The following is a 15,920-nucleotide window of genomic DNA, read 5'->3' as shown; positions in this document are numbered from 1 at the left end:
TGTGAATTATCTGATATTTTGGAGAGGAAAGTAAACAATATAAAAAATCGGCAGAACTTAAGGGATCTATAAATTCTTAGCAAGTTATTTTCAGAATGAGGAAAGCTGATTCATACGGCACTTTGCTTCCCAAGACTAACTTAGTTTGCTTTTTTCTTTTATTAATAGGAGGTAAGCATCCTGGAAAGATCACATTTTCATTCTCAGCAGCACCTGTCAAGGGAATCCCAGGCCCACAGCCTGTGTTGGAAGGTTTAGCCTGGAAAGGTATTCACAGAGTAAACAAGCTCTACTGACACGGTAGGGAGCTGCACAGCATACTCGGGACGGCCTCTGTCATGCCATGGTGTGGACGAGCTGAAGAGCAGCAGCGTGTACACGTCCTAGCACTTTCCTGAGGGACACTTGTTCTACAGAGGGCACAGCCCTGACCTGCATTTTCCCCAGGTCCTATTTGTCCAAGTGAGTGAGGTCTCCCTGCACCTGCTTTGCTGGTGGTTTTCCAGCTCTCCCCTTGTCTCAGGTGTCCATAAGTTTCACCACGATGTGTCCCACATGGGGTTTTGCTTTTATTCATCTCACTTGGGACCTCAGTTTGTTTTCAGTGGGAAACCTTAGGTCTTCCCCTATTCTTTCAGCCACACTTCTTTTTTTTTGGTACCAGGGATCGAACTCAGGTCCTTGCACTTGCGGAGCAGGCGGCGGAACCACTGAGCTAAATCCCCGGCCCAGCCACACTTCTTTTGAGTGTACCTCCTTCCGCACTCTCTCTTCTCCTCGGGCGACTTTGTTGGGTGTATGTTGGGCCTTCACATTCATAAGCGACAGTCTGGATGGTCTCCCGGGACCACTGGAGTGCTGACTGCTCTTGCTTAGCAGGACATTTGCTCTTTTGTCTACCCCACCTATTAGGAGCGGGGAGGGCTGTTGGTTTTAGTTTGAAATACTGTTAAGAGTTTAGATCTGAAATGCTCCCCAAAAGTCACATGTGTCTAGAGATGGGGCTTGTGGAAGGTAATTCGATCATGGAGGTGTTAATCTTATCAATGGATTAATCTACCAATTGAGTTCAGAGCTGAATAAATAGGCTTATTGGGAGGTGGAGCCCAGCCAGAAGAAGTGGGTCACGGGGTCAAGCCTTTGAAGGGTCTCTCCTGTCCCCAGCCCCTTCCTCTCTGTCTGGCTCTTCCCCTGCTCTCTGCTTCTGGCCACCATGAGGTGAGCAGCTTTTCTCACCGTGTCTCTCTACCACGTTGTTTTGGTCTTGGTGCCAGCTGACCATGGACTGAAACCTCTGAGACTGTGAGCCAAAACACATCCTTTCTCCTTAGGTTATGTATATTAGGCATTTTGTCCCAGCAACAGGAAGCTGACCAGTACAAGTGCTATATATTTTTATTCCTAGAACAACCACTTTATTTTTTAACTGTCTGCTTCTCTGCATTGTCTCCTGTTCAGGTGTTATGGGTTATATTTCTTATTTCATCTCTTCAAACATTTTCCACATATTTGATCTAAACCTTCTCAGATTGCACCGTTATCCGTATTTCCTAAGACATGAGTTCTCTCATGGCATTTGTTGATTATCTCTTGCGGTAGTGGATTTTCTTGTTCTCTGTATAATTTTTGCCTGGGAGCTTACTTACATTTAGCTTCTTCCACATGTTTCCACAGGACTCTCCTGTGCACCCTATGTTGAGGAACCATTCCGACAAGGCAGTCCCACACTCATACATGACACAGCCTTAAGGCCCCACTTGCTCTGGACCAAATTTTCTCAGGGTTTCAGCTCTGAGTTTCTGCTTGCATGTATTGGCAGGATTTGATCTCAGCTACATATAGAGTACAGGCTTGGTACCCCTTTCTTGTGGGAAGTTCCATTTGTAGCTACAGTTTAGGATGCTGAAGGCGGGCTGTATTTCTGAGCCAATGGGAAGAATTTTTCCAGTTTTATTGACAAAGAGGAGAGAGTTTCTTCTTGCTCCCAGTTTTGTCCAAGAAGCCTACTTCCAGCTTCCTGGAGCTGAGAGAAGCTGGGCCCTTATGGGATTTGCAGTGGAAACTCCAGTAAGGAGATTCAACTTCAACCCTGAGTTTCACCTTCATTTCTGGCCCCTGAAAACCTGCCAGCTTCACCTTTTAATTCAACTCTGTGCTGGCTACTATTACAGCCCATTCATTTCTCTGGGTTTCAAGTGAGAGAGGAGAGCCCCACATATACAGAGTTGGCACCTTGGTTGGAAGGGTTTCCATTGCTCCCCCAGCCTGTTGATGTCCCCTGTTGCTCTGCCACATAGTAGAGTCACCCCACACTCATGCTGGGGTCAGCCACACACCCTCCGTAGCCTCTCTCAGTGGCCAGCCAAAGTTGGGAGGGGAGGGATAGCAGTCTGGAAGCCCGTCCTCTACACCCACGGCACACAGCTGGGGATGCAGGGTCACAGAGACAGAAGCAAATGGGCAACCTTCCCTGCCACTTTCCCTCCCAGCCCCAGCCAAATCTCCAGGGTAGGTGACAAGCAATTTCCAACACACGCTGCTGGTTGCTCCCGATGGCACTTTGTCCCATCCAACAGGCAGTGCTAGAGGAGGAGACATGCTCCCGAGACCTGGGTGAGAAGCAGACATGGCAACAGAAGGGCCATGGGCCCTGGGAAGGTCACTCCTGTCCCCTCTCCGGGTCTTCATGTGCACTGGCTTGACATGGAGACGGTGCAGCTCATGATGGCAGTTGTCTCTGTCACTACTGAGCAGCTTTCCTGGGATAGAACTGATATACAAGAAATGGCACAAGTTCAAGGTGTACACGGCTACCTGCCGACACACAGCGGTCCCCCTCATCTGCAGCAGGTGTCTCCCAAGGCCGTCAGAGGATACCTGAAGCCACGGAAGGGACTCATCCTTTTGTACACCGAGGGTTTTCCTACCATACCCGTAAGCCAGGCACTAAGAGATTAACAACTCAGCCCATAAGAAAATACAACATCCGGTCATAAGTCACCTGAAGTGGTGTCTGTCACTCCGAAAGCATCTCACTGTGCTGGGCCAGCCCTTCCTGTGACTCCCTGAGGTGATCCTCAGACACAAGGAGGTAAACAGGCCTGGTGAGTGACAGGCCGAGCAATAGGGTCCTGCTGACCTGGTGATGCATATGTCAGCTGGCTACAGTAGCTCAAGGTTCCTGGGACCGAGGGTGCAGGCCCCTGAGTGACTATCACCACAGGGAGGTGGAGTAAACCATCGCCAAACTGAGAAATCGGAGGTCTCCCCCTCTCCCCAGATTCCCCCCGCCCTTCCACTTCTCCCTCCTTTCTCTGCTCACTGCCCAATGGCTGGTTTCGGTTATTATGTTTGCAAATCAGATAAGAAAGAAGGGAAGAGAAAGGTGGAGGGAGGAGGGCAAAGGCAGAACACAGGAGGATGCGTGTCTGATGGCCCTGAAGGCTGAGATGCAGCAGGAAGCAGAGCAAAACCCAAGAACGGCACAGAGAAGCTGAGGCAGGAGAGCCCATCTGTCCCCCAGGGCCAGAAGAGGCACCCACCATCCAGCAGCTGCACACTCCCCAAACCGGTGCCAGCTCTAGCCCGGGGGATCCCAACCTTCGTGTCCCATTGTGGGCCCCATTTCTCATTGTCACGGCCCTCCTGGAGCACAATTCATCAGGGCCACGTTCGTCGTTCGGAAACCTCCCACACAAATGCGGTTGATTTGGCTCGGCAGGGGTTTGATGGCCCTGAAGGGAGTTTCTCCCAGCACCTGGACACCTGTCCTCAGGTTGGATGTGTCAGGCACGAGGGTGCTGTCCTGGGGCGGATCCTCGACTTATTCCTCACCACAGTGGGATGCCCAGGCCCCGGGGAAGAGCTCGTGCAGGATGTCACACAGCAGGGCTGGCAGTCCAGGGGTGGGTGGGGGCAGTGGGACCTGCCATCAAGCTCTGCCTGATGCTTGGTGAGAGCCAGCCCCTCCTTCTGCTCTCTATAGGGAGGGCGACCCCAGCAGCCCCATGGGGCTCTGGTGGGTGCCCATCTATGCATCCTGGTACCCAATCACTGTGCTGCCCTGTGCCTGGCACAAGGCCAGCCACCATGACAGAAAGAGGAGTGCATCCTACAGGAGTCCTCGGGGATCCTGGCCCCTCAGCCTTGGGTACAGGGTGTGGAACATTGTCTGTTTATTTGTTTACAGCCTGTGTATGCTTTGAAATTTTCCTATGGTAGTCAACCTCCCATCAGTAAGACAGAAAGCTGTGACAAGCAACTTAAAAAGAAAAAGGTTTCTTTGAGCTCACAGTTTCGGTGGCCCCAGCCCATGATCAGTCAGCCCTGAGACCTTTGGAGCTGTAGTAGACAGTACCTCATGGCGGAGGTACATGGAGGAGCAAAACCACTCACCTCAAGGCCAGAAAGAGCAACAGATGAAGAAGAAAGGCCTGGGTCCCCCGAGTCCTTCACAGAGTCCTTCCCTCAGTGAGCCGAGAGCCCCACTAGGTCCCACCTTTCAACAGCACCAAACTGCCAACCAACCCTTTAACACACGGGCCACTGCGGAACATTCTGGAAACAAACTCACCAATGCTCTCAGCCCTCTCTGCTCCAACTCACACCCCTGCTCATAGACTAAATTGCTGCAGAACTCAGAACAGACTGCCTGTTATAGAAGATGGAGCATTTTCAGCGGGTAACGCTGACAAATGTGCCATTACAGCTGCACCCAAGTCCCCTCCAGCAACCCCAAGGAGCCCCTCAGTAGAGACCACCAAGGCCGGCCACCATGGGGCCAGAGCCCGTTACTTCTGGAATCACGAACGCTGCCCCTGGGGAAGAGGAGGAAGGGAGTGGCTGGCTTGTTGCCAGGCAACATTTCTGCAACTGTTGGAGAAACAGAGTGAACAGGGCCGGACAGAGCTGGGCACAAACACTTGGACTCAGCACAACTGGGCTTCTCCAGGAAACAATCTGGCTTCAGGCTTGAAGACAAAGGGCTGCCAGTGTTTCTGGGCTCTTATTTTCTATCTCGATGACAATTTTGACCATGTTTGCACAGTAGCAGAACAAACAGACTCTGGCCTAAGGCTTCGTCATTTGTGTTGCCCATTGCTTGCAGTCTGGTGGCTTACAGCGTTTCTGATGGTGAGGCATCCTGCTCTCCAGGAAACAGTGTATCTGGGGCTCCTGTGCTGGTCCTGCTGACAGGGGACCCTCTATGAGGTCATTCCTCATTTCAGGCTGTGTCGCTGCTGCCAGTTCTCAGCCCCTCTTCACCAAGGCTCTGTTCAATGACACAGCCTGAGATCCCGACCCTAGCCCTGCTGAGCATGCTCCAGAACCAGGAAACTCTGAGTGTGCCCAAAACACCCTTACAGACACCAAGGTGCACAAGAGGGGCTTGGACCACAGAGACCCATCTAAAGGTTGCCCCCACCCTTCAGCATCACAGCCAGGGACTGCAGCAGGGTCTCAGGTGCAGGGGAAGGCCAGGCTGAAGCTTCGAGAAACGGCAAGCTAGTGGTTCTGAGGCAGGAGCCTAGCCAAGGCCACCTTGAGGACGCACAGGCATCTCTTCTGCCCACCTTGATCTTCTGACCAGGATGGAAACACGGGGAGCCTGAGTGGGAGCAGACGCTCTGAGCCCAGGCAGGCATCCGGGTCCTTTCAGGCTCCAGGGGGCCTTTTCTAACACTGTTAGGAGTGCAGGCGGCTCCTTGCTGCTGAGCAGAGGTAACAGCACGGACCAGGTCAGGCCTCTAGAGGGATTTTCTAGTTTGGCCACATTAATGGCTGGGAAGAGAAAGGATAAATGTTCAAAGCCAGACATGACTCCAAGAATGAGTCTGACCCAACAGCAATAAACACACCTTCCCTTGCCTAACTGAGTACGATTACCTGGCTATGGGAGAAAGCCAGAGGCTGTTTCCATTCTGGATAACATGTGGTTAGCCCTCATCGCTGGAATTCGTTATCTTTTGAAAGATAGAAACACATGGATGGATTCCCATGTCCTACAAAACTGAGAACTCGGGACTTCCATCTCCTACAAACACTGAAAGGCTCAAGTCTGAGAAAGACCATAGTAGGTGCTTGGTGAACACTCCTCAAGGAGCACACATGTTGATGGGCAGGGAATTTACACTTCACAGAGATGCAGAACTAGCTCATCAGGCATCCTTGCCCCAACCTCTGCTTTCTCCCTGCTCCCAGATTCTCCTGCTCCATATTTGGTGGGCTGATTACCACAGTTCTCACCTTTCTCTACCTGTTAGACTGGAGGTGCAGTGATGATACTTCTTCACTGTTACACCGGTGACTGATGGGTACTGCAGACACATCAACAAGTAATGATGTTCATACCATAAGGGAAGCCACCATTCCACCACTCCCAGCCCAGAGGTAGGGGCTTCCAGGCCACCATTTCACTGCTCCCAGCCCAGAGGAAGGGGCTTTCGGGCCACTGTTCCACCGCTCCTAGCCCAGAGGTAGGGACTTCCAGGCAGCCATTCCACAGCTCCTAGCCCAGAGATAGGGGCTTCCGGGCCTCCATTCCATCACTCCCAGCACAGAGGAGGTGAGCCACACACGTGCCAACAGCACCCCGCCCCCATGTTGAAATGTAAACAAGTCTCAAAAACAGACTTCCAGATCACCTACAGCAACCCCAAAGGGAAATGATATGGAACACTCTGATACACAACTACCTGGACTCCCTGAACTGGCAACAAAAGAGGATCTGGAAAAAATGAAATCAGAAATAATTTCTCAGATAATAGCAGAGATGGTGCCCACAGTGCAAGACATGATTAATAAATCTAGAAAGGACACGTGTAAAAGAATAGAGGAGCTGAGAAACATGATGGAACCCCAACATAGGAAACAAATGGAATCAATAAAACAGACACAAACAGATTTCCAGGAGATTAAAAAATCCACTGAAAGTCTATGCAGCAGAATGAACCAATGTGAGGACAGAATTTCAGATACAGAAGTTAAGATTGCAAGTAGTGACCAGGGAAAGAAAAATTTCTCCAAAATTGTAAGGGACCATGAGAAATCAATCCAGCGACTGCTAGATGATGTAAAGAACAATAACATAAGGCTGATTGGAGACAATGAAGAAACAGGAGAGTGCAGATGACATAAAAAAATCTGTTCACAGAAGTGATGGCAGAAAACTTCCCAAGCAGGGGAAAAGAATTTGACATACAGATAAGATAAGTGAGGCATATAGGACTCCAAATAGCCTTGATCAAAAAAAATCTACACATAGGCATGTAATTGTCAAGATTCCAGAAACCCAACAGAAGAACAAAGTTCTACAAGCACTTAGAGAAAAGAAACAAATCACATACAAAGGAAAGCCCGTCAGAATCACAGCAGACTTCTCAATGCAAGCCCTCAAGGCAAGAAGAGCTTGGAGAAACGTATTCCAAGCCCTAAAGGAAAACAGCCTCCAACCCAGATTGATGTACCCTGCAAAACTATCTTTCAAAATTGATGGAGAAATAAGATACTTCATGACAAAGAGGACCTTAGAAACTTCATGAATACCAAACCAGCACTCCAAAAAATTTTAGATAATATCCTACCAATAGATAATGAGTATCACAAACCCAGCAAGCACAGAAGAATGAATCCATTGGGTGTGACAAGAAATTAAAAGCAAAGGGGGAGAATCCAACAAAAAGAAAAAGTCATGACAATGATAAGTCAATAGATATTAGTTATACCCATCTATGTTAATGGTCTCAATTCACAAATCAAAACAAATAGACTGGCAGAATGGGTCAAGAAGCAAGATCCAACAATATGCTGCATAGAAGAAACATGCTTAATTGAAAAAGAAACTCAAAGATTGAAAGTTAAAGGGTGGAAAACAATACTACATGCGATGGGAACCTCAAAAAAAGCAGGAGTAGCTATCCTCTTTGCAGAACAAGTGGATTTCAAACCAACACTGATTAAGAGAGACAAAGAAGGACACTACATCCTTGTAAAGGGAACAATCCAACAGGAAGAGATGACAATCATAGATATCTATGCACCAAACACTAGTGCACCCAACTATATAAAACAAATACTAATGGACATGAAAAATCAAATAAGCACTAAGACAATATTAGTGGGGGACCTCAATACCCCACTGTCACAAATAGATAGATCAATTAGACAAAAAATAAGCAAGAAAATACTAGAACTCAAACTCTTGAACAAACGAACTTAACAGATGTTCCCAGAGTGTTCCACCCCACAAAATCAGAATACACATTCTTTTCAGCTGCACACAGGTCATTCTCCAAAATAGACCACATACTCGCTCATAGAATGTGTTTAAGTAAGTGCAAAGGAATTAAAGTTATCCCCTGTATATTATCAGAACATAGGGCGATGAAATTGGAGATCAATAGCAAAAGAAACCGCAAAAATTTCATAAACACATGAAAATTGAACAGCACACTTCTGAATAACCAATGGGTCACAGAGGAAATTAAAGAAGAAATCAGACAGTTCCTTCAATTAAATGACCATGATAATAAAACATATCAGAATCTATGGAACACAATGAAAGCAGTCTTACGAGGGAAATACACAGCAGTGAATACACATATTAGGAAAATAGAGTGAGCCCAATTAAACAACCTGATGCTGAGCCTCAAGCTTCTAGAAGAAGAAGAGCAGGAAAAACTCAAAGCTCATACAAGGGAGGAAATTATATAGATCAGAGCAGAAATCAATTCAATGGAGACTAAAAAAATGATACAAAAAATTAATGAAGTCAAGAGTTGGTTCTTTGAAAGAATAAACAAAATTGACAAAGCCTTAGCCAACTGTATCAGAAAAAGGAAAGAAAAGGCCCAAATCCATGCAATTAGGAATGAAAAGGGTGAAATGACAACAGACCCAGCAGAAATCCAGAGGATCATCAATACCTACTTCCAGAACCTATATGCCAATAAGATGGACAACACAGAAGAAATGGACAGATTCCTAGATACGTATGAATTACCAAAGTTGAACAAAGAAGACCTAAAAATTCTAAACAACCCAATATCAATCAATGAAGTTAAAAACATAATTTAAAACTTACCAACTAAGAAAAGCCCAGGTTCTGATGGCTTCACCACTGAATTCTACAAGACATTTAGAGAGGAACTACTGCCACTACTGTTTAAACTCTTCAATGAAATTGAAAGGGAAGCAATACTCCCAAATTCATTCCTGGAAGCAAGCATCACCTTGATCCCCAAAGCAGAGAAAGACCCAACCGAAAAAAGAGAACTATAGGCCAATCTCACTAATGAACATAGATGCAAAAATCCTTACTAAGATACTGGCAAATAGAATGCAGAAGATCATCAAGAAGATCATACACTCTGATCAAGTGGGATTCATCCCAGGGATGCAGTAAAGCAATAAATGTAATACACTGTATCAATAGAGCCAAGGACAAAATCATATGATTATCACCATAGATGCAGAAAAAGCATTTGGCAAAATCCAACACGCATTTATGATAAAAACCCTACAAAAAGTTGGAATAGATGGTCTCTACCTCAATCTGATAAAAGCCATCTATGAAAAACCCACAGCCAATATCATACTAAATGGTCAAAAACTGAAATCCTTCACACTAAAATCAGGAACAAGACAAGGAAGTCCAGTATCACCACTCTTGTTCAATATAGTTTTGGAAACATTAGCCACAGCAATTAGACAAGAGAAAGAAATAAAAGGAATAAAGACAGGAAATGAAGAAGTCAAATTGTCAATGTCTGCATATGACACGATACTCTATATAGAAGACCCCAAGAACTCCACCAAAAATCTTCTAGACTTACTAACCAAATTCACTAAAGTAGCTGGATACAAGGTCAACACACAAATATCAATAGCTTTCCTCTACACAAACAACAGACTCCTGAGTCAGAAATGGGGCAAACAATTCCTTTCATAATAGCATCCAAAATCCTGAAATACCTAGGAATCAACCCAACGAAAGAAATCAAAGACCTCTTCTCTGAAAACTACGGCACTCTGAAAAAAGAGATTGAGACGATATCAGAAAATGGAAAGATCCACTGCTCCTGGGTAGGAAGTATCAACATAGTGAAAATGGCCATATTTCCAAAACTGTTAAATAGATTCAATGCAATCCCAATTGAAATTCTAGCAGCATACTTCACAGACCTTGAGAAAACAAGCCAAAAATTCATTTGGAACAAGAAGAGACCCAGAATAGCAAAAACAATTCTAGGTAACAGAGACATGGCAGGGGGTATCACAATCCCCAACTTGAAACTATACTACAAAGCTACTATGATAAAAACAGCATGGTACTTGCAAAGAAACAGACCTGAGGACTAGTGGAACAGATTAGAAGATCCAGAAACAACTCCAGACACACTCAGCCACCTCATCTTCAATAAAGGAGCCAACCACCCCCACTGGAGGAAAGATGGCCTCTTTAATAAATGGTGCTAGAAAAATTGGGTTTCAACTGGCCAAAGATTAAAACTAGACCTATATCTCTCACCATGCACTAAACTAAAATCAAAATGGATTAAGGATCTATATATTAAAATAGAAACTCTGAATCGCCTGGAACAGAGGTTAGGTAGAACTCTTGAAGACATTAATGTAGGAAAAGATTTTATGAACAAAACCTCAGTTGCCGGTAAACTAGCACAAACAATCAACAAGTGGGATCTCTTCTTATTAAAAAGCTTCTGCACAGCAAGAGAAACCACCAGCAGTGTGAAGAGACAACCCACAAAGTAGGAAAAAATTTTCACCTGCTGTTCCTCAGAGAAAGATCTACTATCTCAAATCTATAAAGAACTTTAAAGGGGCTGGGGATTTAGCTCAGTGGTTCCGCCGCCTGCTCTGCAAGTGCAAGGACCGGAGTTCGATCCCCGGTACCAAAAATAAAAATAAAAATAAATAAAAACTCTAAAAAAAACACAAAACTTTCTATAGGGGATATTTAAAAAAAAAAAAAAAAACTTTAAAACATCAGACCTCCCAAATTTAAAGACTCAATCCAAAAATGGGCATCTGAAACGAACAGACATTTCTCAGACAAAGAAATAGAAATAGCAAATAAACATATGAAAAAGTGTTCAACATCACTGGTCATTCAAGAGATGCAAATGAAAACAACGCTGAGATTCCACCTCACCCCAGAAAGAATGGCTGCTATCATGAAATCAACCAATAACAAATGCTGGCGGGGGTGTGGGGAGAAAGGAACCCTGCTCCACTGCTGGTGGGAGTGTCGACTGGTGCAACCACTGTGGAAATCAGTATGGAGATACTTCAAAGAACTAGGACTAGAGGTCCCATTTGACCCAGCTATTCCACTGCTGTGTATCTTCCCCCAAAGAGTTAAAAGAATCATACCACAGAGATATATGTACAGCCATGTTCATAGCAGCACAATTTATAATAACTAAAACTTGGAAGCAGCCCAAATACCCATCAACTGGAGACTGGATAAAGAAAATGTGGGGGTTTTTTATAAAATGGAGCACTACTCAGCATAAAAAATGGGAAATTAGAGACATTTATAGCTAAATGGATACACATTGAGGCCATAGTCTTAAGTGAAATAAATAGGACACACGTGTGTAAATACCGAATAGTTTCTCTAGTGTGAGAAACTGAAAGTGTAAATAAGGACTAAAAGGTACAATAGATAATGTGAAATAGGAAGAGAAGGGGCTAAGGGGAAGGGGAAGTGGGAGGGGTAGGGGAAGGAAAGAAGGGAATGGAATTAATATGAGAAAATGAAAAAATGGAAACAAAGTCTTTGTAAATAGGGAGGGATGGAGGGGTTGAAGGGAGGGCAGGGGAAGGGGGAAAAATGAGAACCAAGAGAGATTATGTAAAGGTGCAAATTTCCAATGATAAATATCATTATATTGTATACCTAAAATCTACCAATAAAATAAAATTTAAAAATTAAAATAGAAAAAAAACCCTAGCTCATTAGAAAGCCAGTTTGTTCACATATGTGAGTGTGTGAGTTGACATGGTCTGGTCACAAAATCATACTTCAGGGCTAGAAGAGACCACAGGAAGCACCTGTTTCAGGTTTATCATCTAACAGATATACACAAAGTAAACAAAAAGACCAGAGAGGAGCAGCAACCTCAGCAGGGTCACGCAGCAGGGACCAGCAAAGCCAAGATCACAATTCGGGGGTCATGGGGTCCAGTACCAAGCACATTTCACTCCGATGCTATTCCTGGGGTTCCAGAAGAGTGAAGCAGCCCATACCAGCAGGAGACAGCCCACGGGCCTGCTGACATCACCTGGGAAAGGGTTACCAAAGTGACAGCCAGGAAGCCACGGAGCCACAGAGGTAGAAAGAAACCCGCTATCAAGCTACCTTGGTTCCTTCTCCTGTCTCTCCTACTAACAGAATATGGGAGCTGATTCCTTTTAATTCAGGAAATCACAGGCTCTGTTATTAGAGACCTTTTTAGGATACAGGAAATATCAAAGCTCTAAAAAGTTCATTTCATTTTCATGTCACTCACCGTGGCCCATCCGCCAGGCGAGCATGCACAATTTGCACAGCTCTTGAAGGTTATGAAATGAATCAGCCACTGACCCTTCCTCCCTGCAACCCATGACACACGTGTAAAATAAGGCAAAATTCATCCACAGAAGGTGCAGACAAAGCATTCAGGGGGTGACTCGGACCCAGCTGTCCAAGGAACCCAACTGTAGATACACACAGGGAGGAATGGGAGGCTAGGGAACCCCGCAGCTGTCCGGCAGAACAGACGAGGCCCCTCCTGAAACTTCTGAGGGGCTGCTCCATCTGCCAGCCAGGTCCAGCACAAAGAGTGGAAACTTACCAACCCTGGCATGTTTCTCCAAGACATTCTATCCTGTAATTTTCAAAATTCTTTGACTTGGAATAATAATATCAGAGACTCCAAGAGCTGGAAGAAAATTCACAGATCATTTAGCTTGTGGCTTCGAGTCAGGGCCTGCAGGTGTCTGAACACACTCTCACAAAAATGCAAACCGCTCCCAGACCTTCATTGTTCCTCAGCTCCCTGCCACTCCCCCAGGATGCACTGGGGTCTCACACTGTCCCCAGCCCCAGATTCAGACTCTGGCCATGATCCCCAGAGGTGACTCAGAGTATGTGACCTGCCATAGGAGCCTAGCCAGGGTCCCTTGTTGGAACAGAGCCAAAGGCCTAGCTTCTAGAACTGCTCTGAACCTCGCTGGCAAGGGGCAGCGGGCACCACAGTGTCCAGCTGCCTTACAACTGAGCTCTATATTTCTACCCAGGCTTAGGCTGGGCCTTACTTACAGAAAGTCCCGTGTCCCTGCGGCCACCTGCCCTGTCACTGCCACATCTAACTGTGGCAGGGAGCAAAAGCGAGTTCACATTTCTGGTGGGCGTCGGGATTCCCAGTAAAAGAGAGCCTGTCTCCAGCGCGTTCACAGTTGGCTGAATCTCCAATCCCCTCAGGCCTGCCGAGCTATTTAAAGCCTCACACTCCAAACACAAACTGTTATTTGCAGCTTTGTCGAGGCCTGGGCCCAGGCTCCCTTGCAATTCAGATTTCCATGTGTGCAGACGGAGCCAGCAAGGAGCCCACTGCTGGCCTCCGGGTGGGGCCTGCAGGCCCAGGGCTGGAGAGGCCTCCCCAGAACCCTGGCCGCGGCCTCGGTGCCTTCGCACACCCCTGCGCGCTCATGGCCCCCCAAAAGGGCCAGAGACCTCGGCAGGGCAGCCTCCGCGGTGCACGTGGCAGGCTCCCACACGCCCGGTCTATTTTGGGAGCTGTATTTTTAGAACAAGCATCAGCGCTGGGTTTCTACGATCCAAGATTGTGGCCTGGCCTCTGGCAGCGGCGCCACCGCCAAGCTCCCCGTCCCTGACTTCGGGGGAGGTTTTTGGCCGCTGTTCGTCATCTGGCTTTAAGGAAGAGGAGTCTCAAGGACGGGGTGTACAGGAGGCTCTGGCAGGGAGCAGAGGCAAGACGTGCAGAAAAATCCTGCCGGCTCCGGGAGGCAGGTGGGGCACATACTTGGTCCTCACCGCCAAGAGCAAATGCACAACCCATAGGCGGTGGAGGGACAGGGAGGCCAGCAACCCCAAAGCCATCCCAGCCCCATCCCGACCACCTCTGTCACCTACAGCCAGGAACAGGGTTCCGCTGAGCCCCACTTGGCTTACTTGCACCCTGAGGACTGCAGGCTGCCCTGTGGGTCATGGGGAGGGCATGAGACAAACACCAGAGCCATCCAGCCCTGTCCGCAACATGAGCAGCGGCACTAGCACCACTGGGACACCCCAGCATCACCTCAGCGGGGAGACAGCACTGGACTCGGAGCATCCCTCACTCATCCATCACTAACGCCCTGTCCAGCCCCACCCCCAGCCCCCTCTGCTGTGCCACTCTGCTGAGCAACCTAATATTGTCAGCACACCCACCTCCCCTGCTCCAAAACCTTCCTAATGTGCCAATCTCTTGGGATTAAATAAAAAGCACCTCTTTAGGCCTCACAGGCAAAGCAGGCTCCTTCTGAACCTCACCAGCTCAGCCACAGAAAAACAACTCCATTCAAAATGGACAAAGGGCTAGAATACACATTTCTCCACAGAAGATATGCAAATGGCCAATAATCTCCTAAAATACGGTCACTACTATTAATCATTCCAACAGTGTAAGTCGAAACCACAGTGAAGCTAGGTGTGGTGCCAAATACCTATAGTCTCAGAACTCTAGGAGGCTGAGGCAGGAGGATCACAAGTCAAGCCAAGCCTGAGCAACTTAGTGATTAAACAAGACTCTGTCTCAAAATGAAAAACAAAAAGAGCTGAGGGTGTAGCTTAGTGCAAAGGCCCTGGATTCTGCTTCCAGTTTAGGGGAGAGGGAGAGAGAGAGAGAGAGAGAGAGAGAGGCCGACCACTTCAGGGCAAGTACAACAGTGTTACTTTAAGTGTTACTTAGTTACTTTCTCTCGGCTGAGACACAATATCTGACACATACAACCATAAGGAGGAGAGGTTTATTTTGGCTCACAGTTTTTAAAGGTTTCAGTTCAGAGTCAGCTGGCTCCAAGGCAGGGCAGCATGGCAGAGGGGCATGGAGAAGAAGCAGTCCATGGCAGGGCAGCAGGAGCAGAGAGAGATCAAGGGAGGAGGAGGAAGACAGACCCTTCCAGGCCATGCTCCCAGTGACCACCTCCTCCACCCAGGCTCTACCTCCCAACGTTGTGTTTAGCCAAAACCCATCAGTGGACCAATCCAATGATGAGTATGGCATCCTCATGATCCAGTCACCTCCCAAAATCCTGAGGCTTTGGGAGGACATCTACATAGAAACCATAGCAGAGGGCTAGTATTAAAAAATAATAATGAAATAACAAGCACTGGCACGCATGTGGACAAACTGGAACTCTGTGCACGCCTGGGGAACATCAAATGATACGTCTGCTTTGGAAAACAGCCTGGTGTTCTTTGAATAAGTAAATATAGAATTACCCAACAATTGTACTGAGTCTGTACACAAATGAGGTAAAAGCACTTTCAGCTTGGAGCACACATTCATCCACAAGGTTCAAAGAAGCGTTAATAATATCCAAGGGGAGGAAATACCCCAATTGTGTGTTTATCCACAAATGAACAAAAGAAAGATGGTGTGCACACATATGTGTGTGTGATATTTTGTGACAATATGTGGCAAATATGTAACAATATTCCCAATCACTTCTCGGCCTTTTGGCTAAGATCAAGTGTAATAATACTCCCATGTGTGTGCGTGTGTATGCATGTGTGTGAACAGTCATGACAGCTGTGGGGAAAATAAGACACGGAGAAAGTGGATGTGTCCAGGAAGTGGCTGTGACCGTCAGTGGGGGCCAGGGAAGGGCAGTGGGGGACAAACAATGGC

General features: G+C 46.9%; 1 protein-coding gene across 15 annotated transcripts in view; it reads right to left on the bottom strand.

Moving 5' to 3' along the window:
* Window positions 1–15,920, bottom strand: part of Camta1 (calmodulin binding transcription activator 1) — a 777,226-nt gene that overhangs the window by 568,637 nt on the left and 192,669 nt on the right. The gene's annotated exons all lie outside the window — the stretch shown is intronic.

The sequence above is a fragment of the Heterocephalus glaber genome, unplaced genomic scaffold, assembly GCF_053883595.1.
Source record: "Heterocephalus glaber isolate CG9 unplaced genomic scaffold, H.glaber_assembly_v1.0 deba00001447, whole genome shotgun sequence".
In the NCBI taxonomy this organism is placed as follows: Eukaryota; Metazoa; Chordata; class Mammalia; order Rodentia; family Bathyergidae; genus Heterocephalus; species Heterocephalus glaber.
Note: the sequence above shows the minus strand (reverse complement) of the source record. Positions and strands in the feature narration are given on the sequence as shown.